The sequence below is a fragment of the Canis aureus genome, chromosome X, assembly GCF_053574225.1.
Source record: "Canis aureus isolate CA01 chromosome X, VMU_Caureus_v.1.0, whole genome shotgun sequence".
In the NCBI taxonomy this organism is placed as follows: Eukaryota; Metazoa; Chordata; class Mammalia; order Carnivora; family Canidae; genus Canis; species Canis aureus.
In genome coordinates, this window is record NC_135649.1 from 5,544,240 (window position 1) to 5,561,456 (window position 17,217).

A 17,217-nucleotide genomic window follows, 5' to 3' on the forward strand; every position below is an offset into this window, starting at 1 on the left:
TAATCAGCTTTTGCATAGTTCCCAAGTCTCAGCCCCTTTCTCCAATTCCCATTATTTTTCTCTCCTTTTTGAATCTGAGTTTCTGAGCTGCCTTTTATGCTAGAGGCATATGATGTCATTGTGTCTACCCCCAGCTGTTCTTAATTTTCTCTCAGATCAGCTCTCTTGAAGGACTCTCAGCAGGCCCAAAGACACAGCCCTCCCTTCTAGGGTGCAGATGAAAAGCTGGGGTGGAGGGGAAAAAGGGCAGTTCACCAACCCATAATGAGTAATCCTAGCAAAATAAAGGGCAGGGCCCTCTTAATAAACACAGCACTCCAGGAAGAGGGTGGAGCCAACTGAATAAGCCTCAGGCTCTGATGAACTGAGTGTGCTCTTGGAAGCTGTCATAGCAACAGGAGTTTGCTCTCCAAGATGTTGACTATCTCTACCTAAGGCAGATCTCTAAGACTGGAGCATCACCCTCTGTGGCTGTCCTTGCTTTTCAAGGTCTTGAAGCACCTGGCTCTAACCACCTACCATGCAAACCTCCTGCCTCCAACCAAGGGCTGGCCTTCTCTGGTTTGATAGTTAAAATGGATTGTGAGGGGCTCTAGGCAAATTTAGCTTTCTCATCCACGGATGCCCATGGTTTTGTGGTGTTACAGAAAAAGCCCTGATGCATCAATTCACATGACTCATAATTCTTATTGAATTCATGTTCCAACATCCATAGTGCTACTTGAAAAATGACGATGTGATGATACTTTACACAAAGGACTGAACCTCCGTGGTGGAAATTCCTACTATATATGGACCAGGTTAGAGCAGATAGGATAGCGCCCATGCTAGTAACTTTGGAATGAATTTCCTACTAGGGTAGTGGTAGAAACATTTTTCTTGCCTCATCCTATTTAGGCCAGCAGCCAGTTGAGAATAAATACCTCCAGAACACAGCAATTTTGACGAGGAAAGGGAAGGACAGAGTAGGAGAACACAGTGGAAACTCATGAGGCAGGACCTAATGGACTAGTTAGCATCAGTACTCAGCTCTGGCTACACATTAGAATCTCCGGGGTGGGGAGGAGGTTACTTTTTAAGTTTATTTTTAAATAATTTTAAAGTTATATAAAAGTTGAAAAAACTGAAAAGATAGCTGTCACACATCCAGCAATGTCAAAATCTTACATAACCATGGTACAGTTATCAAAACTAAGAAATTAACCTTGGTACAACACCATTAATAAAACTATGGATTTTATGTGGACTTCACCAGTTTTCCACTAATGTCTGTTTTCTGTTCCAGGAACTGATCAGGATACTACATTGCATTTAGTCATCACATCCCTTCTCCAATCTAGGACAGCTGATCAGCCCATGTATTCATGATCTTGACACTTTGAAGAGCACTGATCAGTTATTTTTTATAATGTGCTTCACAAGTTTTCCCACTAATGTCCTTTTTTTGTTGTTCCAGGATTGAATCCAGAATACTATGTTGTACTTAGTCATCATAACTTCCTAGTTACCTCCAACCTATGGCAATTTCTCAGTATTTCCTTATTTTTCACGACCTTGACAATTTTAAAGATTACTTTGTAAAATGTCCCCCCCCCATTGGGCTTATCTGATATTTTCTCATGATTAAATTGGGATTATGTAATTTTGGGGAAGGATAGCACAGTGGTGAAGTGCTTTTCTCATCATATGGTATCAGGTGGTACATGATATCAACATGACATCCTGGTGATGTCAGCCTTGATCACTTGGTTAAAGAGAGATCTTTCCAGTCTCTCCACTGTAACCCTACTATTTTTTTAAAACCTATTTTGTTGATATAATTACAGATGCATATGAATTTGAAAATGTAATGCAGAGAGGTCTTGTGTATCCTTCACTCAGTTTCCCCCAATGGTACATGCGTATATTCTTGTAACTACCATCACAATCCAGAAACAGAACAATTCCACCACCACAATGGTCTTCCTCATGCTGCCTCTCTATAGTCACAACTCTCCTCCCAATATCTCTAAGTCCTGGGCACCATTAATCTGTTTTCTAGCTCTTTAATTTTATCATTTTTGAGATTATATAAATAGAATCAATCAGTATGTGACCTTTTGAGACAGGCTTTCTTCACTTGGCACAATGCCCATCATATCTATCTAAGTCGTGTGTATCTGTAGTTCATTCTTTTCATTGCTGAGGAGTATTCTATGGAATGGATATACCAGTTTGTTTAATCGTTTACCTATCATTCACCAAAAGAACATTTGAGCTCTTTCCAGCTTTTGATTATTGCAAATAGCTCTGTTATGAACATTCATGGTTTTTGTATGGATAGTTTTCGTTTCTACGGAATACATGCCCAGGTGTGTGATTTCTGAGTTGTATGGTAAATTTATGCTTAGTTTTTTTTTTTTTATGCTTAGTTTTATAAGAAACCATTAAACCTTTCTCCACAGTGGCTGTGCTATTTTACTTTCCCATCAGCAATGTATGAGAAATCCAGTTTTCCTGCATCCTTGCTAGCATTTGGTATTATCAATATTTTTACTTTAGCTATTTGAATAGATGTATATATGTATGGCTAGTGATATTGAATATCCTTTCATGTACCTACCGGTCATTTACATATCCTCTTCAGTGAAATGTATGTTGCTTTTGAGAGTTCTTTATTTTCAGAAATATTATTTACAAATAGTTTTCCCAGTTCATCACTTGTATTTTCATCTTCTTTAACAAGGTCTTTCATAGAGCAATTATTTTTACTTTTGATGAGTTCCAATTTATCAACGTTTTCCTTATATGGACCAAGTTAAAGAAACCTTTGCTTAGTCCTAGATCCAAAGGATTTTCTCCTATGTTTGTTTTCTGAAAGATTTACACTTTTACATTTTGCAAAGTTACATGATCCATTTCAGAATTATGCCAGCACAGAGTGTGAGATTTAGATCAGGTTTTTGTTTTGTTTTGTTTTGTTTTTCTTTTGTTTGTTTGAGTTTTCTGTTTTGTTTTGTTTTGGTTTTTTGCCTATGCATGTTCAATCACTCCTACATCATTTGTTGAAAAAATTATCCTTCATTGAATTGCTTTTGCAACTTGTTAAAAATCAGTTGGGCATATTTGTGTGGGTCTATTTCAGAGTTCTTTGTTCTGTTCCACTGATCTATGTGTCTACCCCTCTGTCATACTGTCTTGATTAATGCAGCCATATAATAAGTCTTGAATAATCAGTTGAGACTGATTCCTCCCACTTTATTCTTCTTTTTAAAAATTGTTTAGTTCTTCTAGGACTTAGACCTTTTCATATAAATTTTGAAGCAGTCTTCTGCTTTCCACTCTGATAAGACCTTGGAAGTCAACACTCCCATTCTTACATACAAGAAGAACCAGACAAACTGAAAATTCAGTGGCTTTTTTGGACCCATCAAAGTAATTGGGTTTCAGGGAAAACCACCATCCCAAATCTAGGGAATGAGGAACATCCAACTGCAATTTACTTACCTAGAAAAGAAGCTTTTGGAATCATAAACTAGTAGGAATACCAAAAATGGTCATTTTAAAAAACCACTGGAGGCTGACTGTGCACCACTGTGAGAATAAGAAACTTCTGAGGACTGCATACACAAGAGCATCCCCAAATTTCAGGTAATCCATCAAGTTCCCACAGTAAAGATCTGAATAAGATCCTCTTGTGACTCTGGGAAGGGGAGAGAAAGAGGAATCATTGTGAAACATGCTTAAAGCAGCTCCATAACTCTACAGGGAAATAGACTGCCAGCACCTTATCCCATCTGGGTGAGGGCACTGCTCTCACTCCACCCTTCTCTAGCCAACTGTAGAGACAAAGACAAAGAAAACATCTTTAAAGAAGACAGAGTAGGGAGGAATGCCTTTTAAAGGAACAAGCATAAGAATTGTACCAGGCTTCTTGTCAGAAACCACACAAAAAGGAGCAGAGTGAAATATTCAAAGCATCCAAAGAAAAAAAACATCAACCCAGATTCTATATCCAGCAAAATTACTCTTCAGAATTGAAAGAGAAACTCTTTCTCAGAAAAACAAAAACTGAGGGAAATAAAAACAGACTTGCCTTACCCAAAATATAAAAAGTTCTTCAGGGGGAAGGAAAATAATACAGGTCAGAAACTCAGACATACAGGGATCCCTGGGTGGCGCAGCGGTTTGGCGCCTGCCTTTGGCCCAGGGCACGATCCTGGAGACCCGGGATCGAATCCCACGTCGAGCTCCCTGCGTGGAGCCTGCTTCTCCCTCTGCCTGTGTCTCTGCCTCTCTGTCTCTCTCTGACTATCATGAATAAATAAATAAAATCTTTAAAAAAAAAAAAAAAAAGAAACTCAGACATACAAAAAAGGAAGAGTGTCAGAGAAGGGATAGAGGAAAGCAAATTAAAATCTTTTATTTTTCTAATTTTTAATTGATATAAAAGATAACTATTTAAGTAACAATAGTAATAATATATTGGTTGATTGTAGCATATAGATAAATGAAATAAATCACAAGGTCACAAGTGATAGGAGAGAAGATTTGATAGCACTCTGTTATAAGGCACCTATACTACAAGTAAAGTGTGTAGTGTTATTTGAAGATGGACTCTTAGTTAAAAATGTATACTGAAAAGTCTAGGACAACTACCAAAAACTTTAAAAGAAGTATAACTGACAATCTAAGAGAAAAGATAACTTGGAATTATATAAAATCTCAATTAAAACCAGAAAAGGCAGGACAGTGGAGGAATCATTTTTTCATTCTGAAGTCTACTTTAAATGATAATATAGCCATTACCACTTTTTAAAAATATTTGAATGGCATGTTTTTTCTTTTTTTACTTTCTTTTTTTCAGGATTTTAAAAAATTTATTTCAGAGAGAGAGAGAAAGAGCATGAGCAGGAGGAAAGGCAGAGGGAAAGGGAGAAGCAGACTCCCCACTAAGCAGAGAACCCAATGCAGGGCTCAATTCTGGGATCCTGGGATCATGACCTGGGCCCAAGGTAGATGCTTAACTGACTGAGCCACCCAGGCACCCCATATTTTTCTTTCAATTTACTTACATATTAACTAGAAAATATAAATAGTAAATGGTAAAACTATTATATTTCCCTTTCCATACTTTGTTAGAACTGAATTAGTAAGTCCAGCCCACATTCAATGGAGGGGAATTAATCTTCACCTCCAGAAGGGAGGAGAAACAAAAAATTTGTGGACACATGCTAAAACCACCATAGTAATTAATAAATATTTGGGGGGTAATACTTTGAAGCTATATCTTGCCCTCCAAGATTATTAGTAGACTTAGTTCTTTTTATTTGGGAATGGCATTTGGAAAACAAAATGTGATTCTAGGTGAGCTCAATTCTCCTTGAATGTTGCTGCTTCCAGGCCATGTCAGTGGACAGAGCTAGGAAACACATAAAGTAAAATAGTCCATATATATACACATATTGATGTTTATTTCTATATCTATCTTTATATGTATATATATTTATATATGTATAGATATGTTTATATGAATTTTTATATTGATATCTCTGACTTTAATCTAGTACCATAGGGTTTATTCTAGCTTTCCTTCCTTGCTTATTTGTAATTTGTTTCTATGGCAGATTCTTGGAGGTGTCTTTAAAAATACAGATAATTAAGAGCTCTCTACCCAAAATTAATTAAATTGGATGCACCCATATGCTTTAAATATTCACCCAGGCAAGACCAGATACATAACTTGTAGGGCCCAATGCAAAATGAATATGTGGAATGCCTTGTTCAAAAAGCAGGAAAAATGTGTTATTAAAGGTACTAAAACATAAAGATTTTTTCCCTTTTTCTGTGGTCTCTCATTCAGTTTATCCTGGTATTTTCTATTTGCAATTCAGTGTCATTCTAAGTCAAGAAAAACTAGAATTTTAAATTATTAACATATATTTTACTGTTCATCTTTTTTGTGCAATTTCAGTTTTAAGTAAAAATATCAGACCTAACTTGTATACAGAGTTAACAAAATTACACAATTTGTATTTCATTCCTTATCCCTGGAAGGTGCCTTGAGTTGGCCAGAAAAGTGGCATAAGTCAGATTTGTAAAGTTGGAATGAGGAAGAGACAGCTACCTGGATATGGAATAAGCCCAAAGGATACTTTCCAGGACACAGGGATTCTTATGGGGCAGGCATAGACCACTAAGGGCAACATGGAACTCCATCCCATGACTTGTGCATATACATGGCACAAGTCATGGGGTGGGGCTTAACAACTGTTGGGTCCCCCCTTCCATCACCTGCTGGACTGAAATGCTATGCTTTATCAGAGGGCAGGGAAATTGAGATAGGCATCTCCCTTTCTGTGAGCCTGCTACCCCAACCAAAAGTACATAGGCACCTCTTTTTTTTTAATTTTTTAAAATTTTTATTTATTTATGATAGTTACAGAGAGAGAGAGAGGCAGAGACACAGGCAGAGGGAGAAGCAGGCTCCATGCCCCGGGAGCCCGATGTGGGATTCGATCCCGGGTCTCCAGGATCGCGCCCTGGGCCAAAGGCAGGCGCCAAACTGCTGCACCACCCAGGGATCCCCTACATAGGCACCTCTTAAGGGTATTACAACCTCTCCACAAAGATGCACTAGGTACCTGGCTCAGGGATGGGTAAGAGGCCACCACTACTGAGTTGCTCACTGAATGTGCCTGGTATATGCAAGGATGGTTATTGTCATGCCCTACCCTGAAAGATGGCAGAAAATGTACACTTGGCTTTGATCCTCCCCACCTCTAGGCTCCTGCTGGGAATGGATGGACTTGGATGGGGAAAGATAAAAGGTGCTCAGAGTATTAGGAATCAAGGAACTGGCAATCAAGAACCCATCCTGAAGATATGCAGAGGTAGTGGGAGGTGGAACTGTATGTGAATCAAGGCTCCAAGCCCCCAGTGCATGTTCCATTGTCCCACTGGCCTTCACTTACAAAGTACAGATTCAAAGATAAAATTATCAAGAATTTCAAATGGCAATAATAGGGCATTAATATTCCAACATAGGGCCACTGCAGGACAAAAAACAAAAATAAAATGAGAACATATACATATTGGGAGATTTATCACAGGCCCTTTCTTTTTTTTTCTTAAGATTTTATTTGTTTGACAGAGCCAGAGTGGGCACAGGCAGAGGGAACAGCAGAGGGAGAGAGAGAGAAGCAAACTCCCTGCGGAGCAGGGTACCTGATGCAGGGCTCGCCAGGACCTGGGATCATGACCTGAGCCAAAGGCAGACAATTAACTGACTGAGCCACCCCAGTGCCCCATCACAGGCCCTTTTTGACAGTTTGGCCCTAAAAGTTAATCTCCTGGGGGAAAGATGGACAAGTTCAGTGTCAAGAACTGGAACTATGGAATTGGAATCCTAAACCTGCCTCTTACCAGGCTGCCATGTGACCTTGGACAAGTTACTGTACATCTTTGTCCTCTAGATACACTATCTTGCCTTCTTCACCAGGAAATTGTCTGGTATGAATTATATCAATAGGCTTTACTGGTCGCTGGCTTCTGATTGATTGGGTTTGGCCAAAAAGAACTCTTGAGAGTGATCAAAGATAAGAAGCATGCAGCTTCCTCTTGGCTTCCTCCCTATGGGGAGTTGGCTATTTACTTTGACCAAAGACCACTGCTCATTTCAGTGCTACCTGCTCTAGAGATCTCTCCTCCTAGATGTTCTCTTTCTAGACACTCCTTTCCTTCATCCTTTGGGCCTGGGTGGGGGGAGGGGGGTAACAGACCCATTGTACTAGCCCCAGGGTTTCATTAGCCCCTGTGGTTTCCCCACAACCTGCCTATACCTTGTAAATAGTCCCTTTACTAAACCTTCCTCAAACTACCCTACTTTGAGCATATCATATGTTTCCTGTTAGGACCCTAATACAGAACCTTACATCCCTCAACTTTAAAATGGAGATGGAAACACCTTTATCACAGGATAACTGTCAGAATTTAAATGAGTCAAGTTATATGAAAGCATCCAGCAGTGTCTGGCACAAAACAGATGCCAGATTAGCTCCCTTCTCACATTCCCTTCTTCTTCAAAAGCTATTTTAGGTTTTGGATTTGAGTTCCAGCATTACCACTTATGAGCTAAATAATTTTCAACAAGTTGTTTCACCACTCTGAACCTTAGTTTGCACATTTGAAAAGTGGAGTTTATTTAACAAATTCATCCTACTAATATTGACTTATTTTCTGCTATGTACTATGAACTGCTCTGAGCAGTGAGTTAAGACTACCTGTCTTGCCTACTTCATAGGGATATTGTAAAGAACAAAAGGCAATGAGTCCTTAAATATCACAAACTACCAAAACTCCTCCAAGATGAAATAGATGAACTGAACAGTCCTACAATCACAATCATTAAATAAATATGATTTTAGTTGAAACCTTCCGAAAAAGAAATATTCAGGCCTAGATTATTTTGCTAGCAAATTCTATACAAAATTTAAAGCAGAAATAATACCAGTTCTATACAATCTCTTCCAAAAAATAGAAAAGGAGATGTTTCCCAATTCATAGAAAATGGCAAACCTAACACTGATACCAAAATCAGACAAAACCAATTCCAAAAATGTAAACTATAGACAAATATCCCTCATGAGTATGGACACAGAAATCCTTAACAAATATTATATAAAATCCAGCAATATATAAAGAAATAATATAGTACAATCAAGTGGGGTTTATCATGGATTATTACAAGGTTGGCTCAATATTGGAGAGAATGTGGAGAAAGGGGAACCCTCTTGCACTGTTGGTGGAAATGTGAACTGGTGCAGTCACTCTGGAAAACTGCGTGAAGGTTCCTCAAAGAGTTAAAAATAGATCTGCCCTACGACCCAGCAATTGCACTGCTGGGGATTTACCCCAAAGATACAGATGCAGTGAAACGCTGGGACACCTGTACCCCAATGTTTCTAGCAGCAATGTCCACAATAGCCAAACTGTGGAAGGAGCCTCGGTGTCCATCGAAAGATGAATGGATAAAGAAGATGTGGTCTATGTATACAATGGAATATTACTCAGCCATTAGAAACGACAGATACCCAGCATTTGCTTCGACGTGGATGGAACTGGAGGGTATTATGCTGAGTGAAATAAGTCAATCGGAGAAGGACAAACATTATATGGTCTCATTCATTTGGTGAAAGGGAATAAAGGGGGAAGGAGAAAAATAAGTGGGAAATATCAGAAAGGGAGACAGAACATGAGAGATTCCTAACTCTGGGAAACTAACAAGGGGTGGTAGAAAGGGAGGGGGGCAAGGGGTGGGGGTGACTGGGTGACGGGCACTGAGGGGGGCACTTGATGGGATGAGCACTGGATGTTATGCTATATGTTGGCAAATTGAACTCCAATTTAAAAAGAATGTAAAAAAATCAATCAATGTAATCTACACTATTACCAGCCTACAAAAGAATAACTACATGATTATATTAATCGATGCAGAAAAAGCATTTGAGAAAAATCATAAATTGATAAAAATTCTCAGCAAGTAGGAATAAAAGGAAATTTCCTCAACCTGATAAAGAGTGTCTCCAAAAAAAACCTAAGATAACAACATACTTAATGGCAAAAGACTAAATGTTTTCTCCCTAAGACTGGGAACAATGCAAAACATCTTCTCTCACCACCAATTCAACATCATACTGGAGCGTTAGCAAATGCAATAAGGCGAGAAAGATAAACAAAAGGCCTAAATATTGGAAAGAAATAAAATTCTATTTGCAGGCAACATAACTTCCTACACATAAAATCCCAAGGAATCTACCAAAAAAACTTAAACAACATAACTGAGTTTACTAAAGTGGTAGGATACAAAGTCAACATAGAAAAATCAGTCATATTTCTGGGGTGCCTGGGTGGCTCAGTGGTTGAATGTCTGCCTTTGGCTCAGGTCATGATCTCAGGGTTCTGGGATCAAGTCCCGCATCAGGCTCCCTGCAGGGAGCCTGCTTCTCCCTCTGCCTCTCTCTGTGTGTCTCTCATGAATAAATAAATAAATAATTTTTAAAAAAGAAAAATTGGTCATATTTCTATGTACTCCCAACGTACCACTGGAAACTAAATACATATGCTTAACATATAAGTATATATTAAATGTATTTTTATGTATACATATACATATTTTTATATACATATACACATACAACATTATAGTAGCTCAGATAAAATGGAATACTAAGGTGTAAATCTAACAAAATATGTACAGATTTTGTATGATGAAAACCATAAAACAGTGATGAAAGAAAACAAAGATCCAAAAAGATCTAGGGGGCACCTGGTGGCTCAGTCAGTTATGCATCCAACTCTTGATCTCAAGGTTGTGAGTTTAAAAGCCCCATGCTGGGTTCCACATTGGGCATGGACCCTAGTTAAAAAAATAAATAAAGCATTTTTTGCCCAGAAAGCAGAGTAAAGGGGATCCCTGGGTGGCGCAGCGGTTTAGCGCCTGCCTTTGGCCCAGGGCGCGATCCTGGAGACCCGGGATCGAATCCCACGTCGGGCTCCCGGTGCATGGAGCCTGCTTCTCCCTCTGCCTGTGTCTCTGCCTCTCTCTCTCTCTCTCTCTCTCTCTCTCTCTCACTGTGTGCCTATCATAAAAAAAAAAGAAAGCAGAGTAAAAAAAAAAACATATTTTTGGGGCACCTGGGTGGCTCAGTCAGTTGAGCACCCAACTCTTGATTTCAGTTCAGGTCATGGTCTCAGGGTCATGAGATTGAGTCTCATGTCAGGCTCCATGCTCAGCACAGAGTCTGCTTAGGATGCTCTCTCTCCCTCTCCCTCTGCTCTTCCTCTTGCTCATGCTCTCTCTAAATAAATAAATAAAATCTTTTTCAAAATTTGAAAAAAATATGTAGATTTAAAAAAATAAAGGGAAAGATCTAAATATACAGAGATATAATGTGTTTATGGGTTGAAAGAAACAACATAGTACAAAGTTCAATTCTTCCCAAACTAATCCATAGATGTAATGCAAGTCCAATCAATATCCCAACAGAATTTCTTTTTAGTTTTCAGGGAAATGAATTGTAAAATTTATTTGAAAAGCAAAGGAACAAAAAGAGCTAAAACAATTTTTTTTAAAAAAAGAATACAGTTGGAGGAATAACACTACTGATTTTAAGATTTACTATAAATCTGAAATAAGCTATTGGGACTTTGTCAAAATAAAAAGCTTCTACACAGGGGCGCCTGGGTGGCTCAGTCAATAGAGCATCCAACTTTTGATCTCAGGTCTTGATCTCAGGGTTGTGAGTTCAAGCCTCATGTTGGGCATGGAGCCTACTTAAAAAAAAGCTTATGCACAACAAAGGAAACAATCAACAAAACTAAAAGGCAACATAAGGAATGGGAGATGATATTTGCAAATGACATACCTGGTAAAAGGTTAGTATCCAAAATCTATAAGAACTTAACAAACTCAATAGCCAAAAAAACAAATAATCCAATTAAAAAGTGGGAAGAACACATGAATTGACATTTTTCGAAAGAAGATATATAGTTGGCTAACACACTTGAAAAGATGCTCAACATCACTCATCATCAAAGAAATACAAATCAAAACCACAATGAAATACTACCCCACAACTGTCAGAATGACTAGAATCAACAATGCAAGAAACCACAGGTGTTGACAAGGATGTGGAAAAAGGGGAACCCTCTTACACTGTTGGTGGGAATGCAAACTGGTGCAGCCACCCTGGAAAACAGTATGGAGGCTCCTCAAAAAGTTAAAAATAGAACTATCTTACAATACAGCAATTGCACTACTAGGTATTTACCCAAAGGATACAAAAATACAGATTTGAAGGGACACATGCACCCCAATGATTATAGCGGTATTATCAATAATAGCCAAATAACAAAAAGAGCCTAAATGTCCATCGACTGTTAAGTGGATAAAGAAGATGTGATATATAGAAATACACAATGGAATATTACTCAGCTATCAAGAAGAATAAAATCTTGCCATTTGCAACAACATGAATGGAAATGGAGTGTATTATGCTAAGTGAAATAAGTTAGAGAAAGACAAATACCATATAATTTCCCTCGTATGTGGAATTTAGGAAACAAAACAAATTAGCAAAGGGGAAAAAAAAGAGAGAGAGAAGCAAACCAAGAAACAGACTCAACCATAGATAACAAACCAGTGGTTAAGAGGGGAGGTTGGGGGGGATCCCTGGGTGGCTCAGCGGTTTAGCACCTGCCTTCAGCCCAGGGCGTGATCCTGGAGACCCGGGATTGAGTCCCATGTTGGGCTCCCTGCATGGAGCCTGCTTCTGCCTCTCTGTGTGTGTGTGTGTGTGATGAATAAATAAATAAAATCTTTTTTAAAAAAGAGGGGAGGTTGGTGGGGAGGATGGGTAAAATAGATGATGGGGATTAAGGAGTATACTTATATTGATGAGCACGGGATGATGTATGGAAGTGCTGAATCACTATATTGTATACCTGAAACTAATATTACACTGCATATTAACTAACTAGAAGTTAAGTAAAAACTTAAGGACTTGCTAAAAAAAAAAAAAGACTTACTAAAAGTCTGTACTAATCAAGACAGTATGGTATTAGCAAAGGGAAGGAACCACAGATCAGTGAAATAGAACAGAGACCAGAAATAGACTCACATAAATATGTCAATTGATTTTTGAAAAAGGTACAAAAGCAATTCAATGGATAAAAGATAAAATTTTCAACAAATGGTACTAAAACAACTTTATACTCATATACAAACAATTTAACCTTGACCTAAATCTCACACCTAATACAAAAGTTAACACAAGGTGGATAACTGATCCACATGTAAACATAAAACTATAAAATTTTTAGGAAAAAAATATGAGAAAATCTTTAGGTGGAGTTCTTAGATATAATACCAAAAGCACGATCTATTTTTAAAAAGTTGACAAATTTGGATTTCATAAAACTTTAAGTTTTGCTCTGTGAAAGACATTTTGGAGAGAATAAAAAGACAAGCTACAGACCGGGAGAAAATATTTTCAAATCACAACTTTGACAAAGGACTTGTATCTAATATATATAAAGAACTCTTAAAAATCAACACTTTATCCCCCTAACCATGAAAATCAATCTGGTTCAACTTGCTTTCACTGAGAATGTGCTCTAGGCCACTAGCTGCTTCCACATCCAGTGTCTCACTGAATCCTTATACCAACTCTTAGAGGAGGTAGTGATTTTTTTTTTTTAAACAACTTTATTTTTTTTTTATTTTTTTTTATTTATTTATGATAGGCACACAGTGAGAGAGAGAGACAGAGACATAGGCAGAGGGAGAAGCAGGCTCCATGTACCGGGAGCCCGACGTGGGATTCGATCCCGGGTCTCCAGGATCCCGCCCTGGGTCAAAGGCAGGCGCTAAACCGCTGCGCCACCCAGGGACCCCGAGGTAGTGATTTTTTTTGAAGATTTTAATTATTTATTCATGAGAGACACGCAGAGAGAGGCATAGACAGAGGCAGAGGGAGAAGCAGGCTCCATGCAGGGAGCCTGATGTGGGATTCAGTCCCAGGATCCCAGGATCACAACCTTAGCTGAAGGCAGATGCTCAACCACTGAGCCACCCAGGTGCCCTGGAAGGTAGTGATTTTTATCCACATTTTAGGATGAGAAGACTGAGACATCAATAGTAAACAGAGAATAAATATTAAGTTAGATAAGAAACTGGATAGTAAGGCACTTCAATCTTAATCCAAGATTACACCATTTTGATTTCCCATTATGAGGCCATGTTATGATTCGTGGAGTTAGTAAGGGTTTTTAGAAAGAAAAAAAGTTTTTGCTGGAGTAAGTAGCACTGTAGGTATGGGAAACCTGGTAATTTGAATTGGGCCCAAATTAGGGGCATTTTCTCAAGCTCGAGGCTTCCATGCTTGCAAGATACAGCAGGAGAAACATCAGGTGATTAAAGAAGGAAAGACTTCCTGGCTGGTCAGGGGCATCCATGTTCCAATGTATGGATGGGGGAGCTCATGGAGTCTTTGAAGGAGAAGGGATATTCTTTTTTTTTAATTTTTATTTATTTATTCATGAGAGACACAAAGAGAGAGAGGCAGAGACACAGGCAGAGGGAGAAGCAGGCTCCATGCAGGGAGCCCGACATGGGACTCGATCCAGGGTTTCCAGGATCACACCCTGGGCCGAAGGCAGGCGCTAAACCGCTGAGCCACCAGGGCTGCCCAAGAAGGGATATTCTTAAGTTTCTTTCAGACTCAGAGTAAGAGAAAATAGGGAAAGTAAAATACAGAAGTGGAAGAAAGAAAAATATCCAAAATGCCATTTCTTCTGCCTTAGCAAGGTCAGTTGAACACATTAGCATATCTTTCCTCTTGCCTCCTTTCCGGTTTCATGCCATAGATGACAGATAAAGTATTTGACTTTATGACTTTCATTAAGACATGATCATTAGTGTGAATCACTGAGTGAAAAAGCCCAGGTACAAAAAAAAAAAAAAAAAACCCCAGGTACCTTTTGGGACATCCAACTTGACCAGGTTTTTTCTTCCTCGGCCTCATAGTAAAAAACAGTGATGTTGCAGTGGATAATTTGTCTATCCAGGATCATCAATCCCCTTGCAACTTTTAAATATCTATCAAAACTGGTGTTGATAAGAGGAAATACTATCTTTGATTTTAAATAGACCTTATGGCACAAATAATCCAGTATCAGACATCATTCTAGTAACCACGGACCAAGCCAAATGGGCTATACAAGGTAAAGGAGATCCCTGTATTAGGAAGAATCTGAACCACATCTCATTCAGTGCAAAGGTCAGTTTTCCTTCTGGCAGGAATAGATTTAACATAGTCCATTCAAAGCATGCTCTTCACAATTCACTGGAGCTTTAAGAAAGGTAGAGAACCTTAAACAGATGCACTTTATTCTAGAAACCTTTTGTTGGACACCTGTACACATACATAGATGACAATCAATAGCAAGAATAAAAGTTTTATCTCATTTCCACAGTACATTTTCCTTCATATGCCTCCAATCAGCAGTGTTCTACCTCTGGAATTCCAAGCTCAACTTGTACCTAAGCACTGTCAAATGAAAAGGAGATAATAAAATTACTAGTGTGTTGCAAGGTGATTAAATTTACATAATGACTCTGGATTTGATTAAATGCCAGATCCCCCTTCCAAAAAAATTACCTGTAGAGGCATTAAATCTTACAGCCACACACACTTCACTGCATTTACGCTTTATCCACAGAAGCTCCAGTTTATCTTAGCAGAGATTACTGCCATCCCTCCACAGGAACACAGCATGCAGGTAATGCCTGGAAGCTTATTCAGGAAAGTGGCAGGGGCTCATGCAGCTGATTTGCAGAATAAATATCAGAAAAAATGTGAGACAGTCATTGTGTTCATCTAGAGAAAAGATCGTACCACAGGCTCAGAGGCAGACTTTTCTACTCTACTGAAAATGAAAAGGCTTCTTAAAATGCCATCCAAATACTTTCTCCTGAAACCCAAGGCTTTCACCCACTAACAAAGTCTAAGGAGCTCACCATAGGCTTGCCCTTCCAGGAGTATACTGGCAAAGAGTGAGGCCATGGTGTTCCATATCTGGAATCCATTCCTGTCAGGTTGGTAGATAACTTAACCATGTGCTTTCATCCTATGTATTATCTCAGATCAGGATGACACAACAGGGTATCTTCTCCTTGTTCAGTTGCTGCAGGGCCCTGGATGACAGTCTTTGAAATAAAAACATTCACACAAACAAGTCACAAACTTATGCATTATAGTCATGACAGGCACTGAAGCTGATATATCTTTCAGATTATCCACCATACCTAATGAAAAGGACTGCACAACAAAAGTGTTTTTAAATATCATTTGCCTCTAAGCCAAGCCTCCAATGGGGCTCGTACTGCCTTCTGAAAGGAAAAGATGTCTTAAACACCATCCAATGGAACAGTAAGAAAAGAGACCATACTGTCAGCATGTTGTTCATTCCCTGGGTCCAAACTGATTCAGTCAAAGAAAACTGATTACTTCTCTGCCATGACTGATGTAAACTAGTCATTCCACATATCCCTGGTTTCAGCAGCAGGCAGAGTCTTGGCTGGGCAACTAGAGAAATCTACTACACCCCACGAAAGCTCTTGGTGTTGTTCCATGTTCTATATATCCATCCTCTTCAAGGCATCTGACTTTTTGCTCTCAAATGTGCATCAATCCCTTGCATCATTCACAAAGGTTAAGAGGTAGCTATAGCTATGGTCTACCTACAGCACAGCCTACATAAAGTGCACCTGCACTATATTCAGTGAAGGTAAGACTCAGGTCAGTGCATCATTGTTAAGTTGTAAATAGTTAACCACAATTGTGGCAAGCATGTTGCCTTAGCAACCTGAAACAGTACTTTAGCATATGTCCGACCAACAGTACTTACAAAATAACCTTTTAAAACGTGCCATTATTGGGCTATTTTTCAAGTGTGCAACAATTTGAATATAAAAAGACCAAATTTCCAGTTGCCAGCACAAAGTAAGGACTATAAACTAGTGGATTAACATTTTCTAGGCATCTGTTATAGTCCTTAAAAATATGTGTGAGTGCAATAAATAAATAATTTTAAAGGACACAGGATGTTTTACTATTTCAAAAAAATCGTATTATTTGTTAATTTTTATAATAATCATTTGGAGGGCTAAGACCAAAATTTGTTTCCCTGCAAAATGTTTTTCTTTATCACACTGGTTTATTATGTTAGAGTTGCTGTGAGTCATGAAACTGCCTTGTTCCATTTTTCTTTTAAAAAAAATCCCCAGGGAACTCAGGGAATTAAACTCATAAATTTAATTTCAATATCTGGTAAGCTGTGAGGACAATTATTAAGGCAGTCATTTATGAGTACCTAGGGGAAACCCAAGTGATAAACAGTAGTCAATATGGATTCTTCAAACACAAATCATGCCAAACGAAGCTAATTCCTGTTTGTGATAGGATGGAGAGCTGAACGGTAAAAGAGGATGAAGCAAAGTGAACATATCTTAGAGAGAGAAGCATCTGATATAATTTAATCTGACATTCTTATAGGAATACCATAGAAAGACAATAAATAGAGCTAGTAAAAGAAAAACCTGATGAAATAGCTAGAATTGGTTTGGTATACGCGCAAAGTGAGTGGAACCAATGACAGCAAAGGATAAATTTCAAA

General features: G+C 38.6%; 1 long non-coding RNA gene across 14 annotated transcripts in view; it reads right to left on the reverse strand.

Moving 5' to 3' along the window:
• LOC144308084 (uncharacterized) overlaps positions 1-17,217 on the reverse strand; it is a 293,749-nt gene that overhangs the window by 202,819 nt on the left and 73,713 nt on the right. Inside the window, exons 4-6 of one of the 14 annotated variants that reach the window (XR_013374714.1) lie at positions 15,560-15,748; positions 15,201-15,367; positions 14,908-15,089 (exon numbers count right to left, since the gene is read on the reverse strand). The exons of 9 other annotated variants lie outside the window; for them this stretch is intronic. This is a non-coding gene — a long non-coding RNA (uncharacterized LOC144308084). Of the gene's footprint in view, positions 1-3,352; positions 3,683-10,465; positions 10,598-14,907; positions 15,090-15,200; positions 15,368-15,559; positions 15,749-17,217 lie in introns of those variants that run through there. 4 more of the 14 variants (XR_013374730.1, XR_013374715.1, XR_013374732.1 and 1 more) reach the window with 4 other exon arrangements.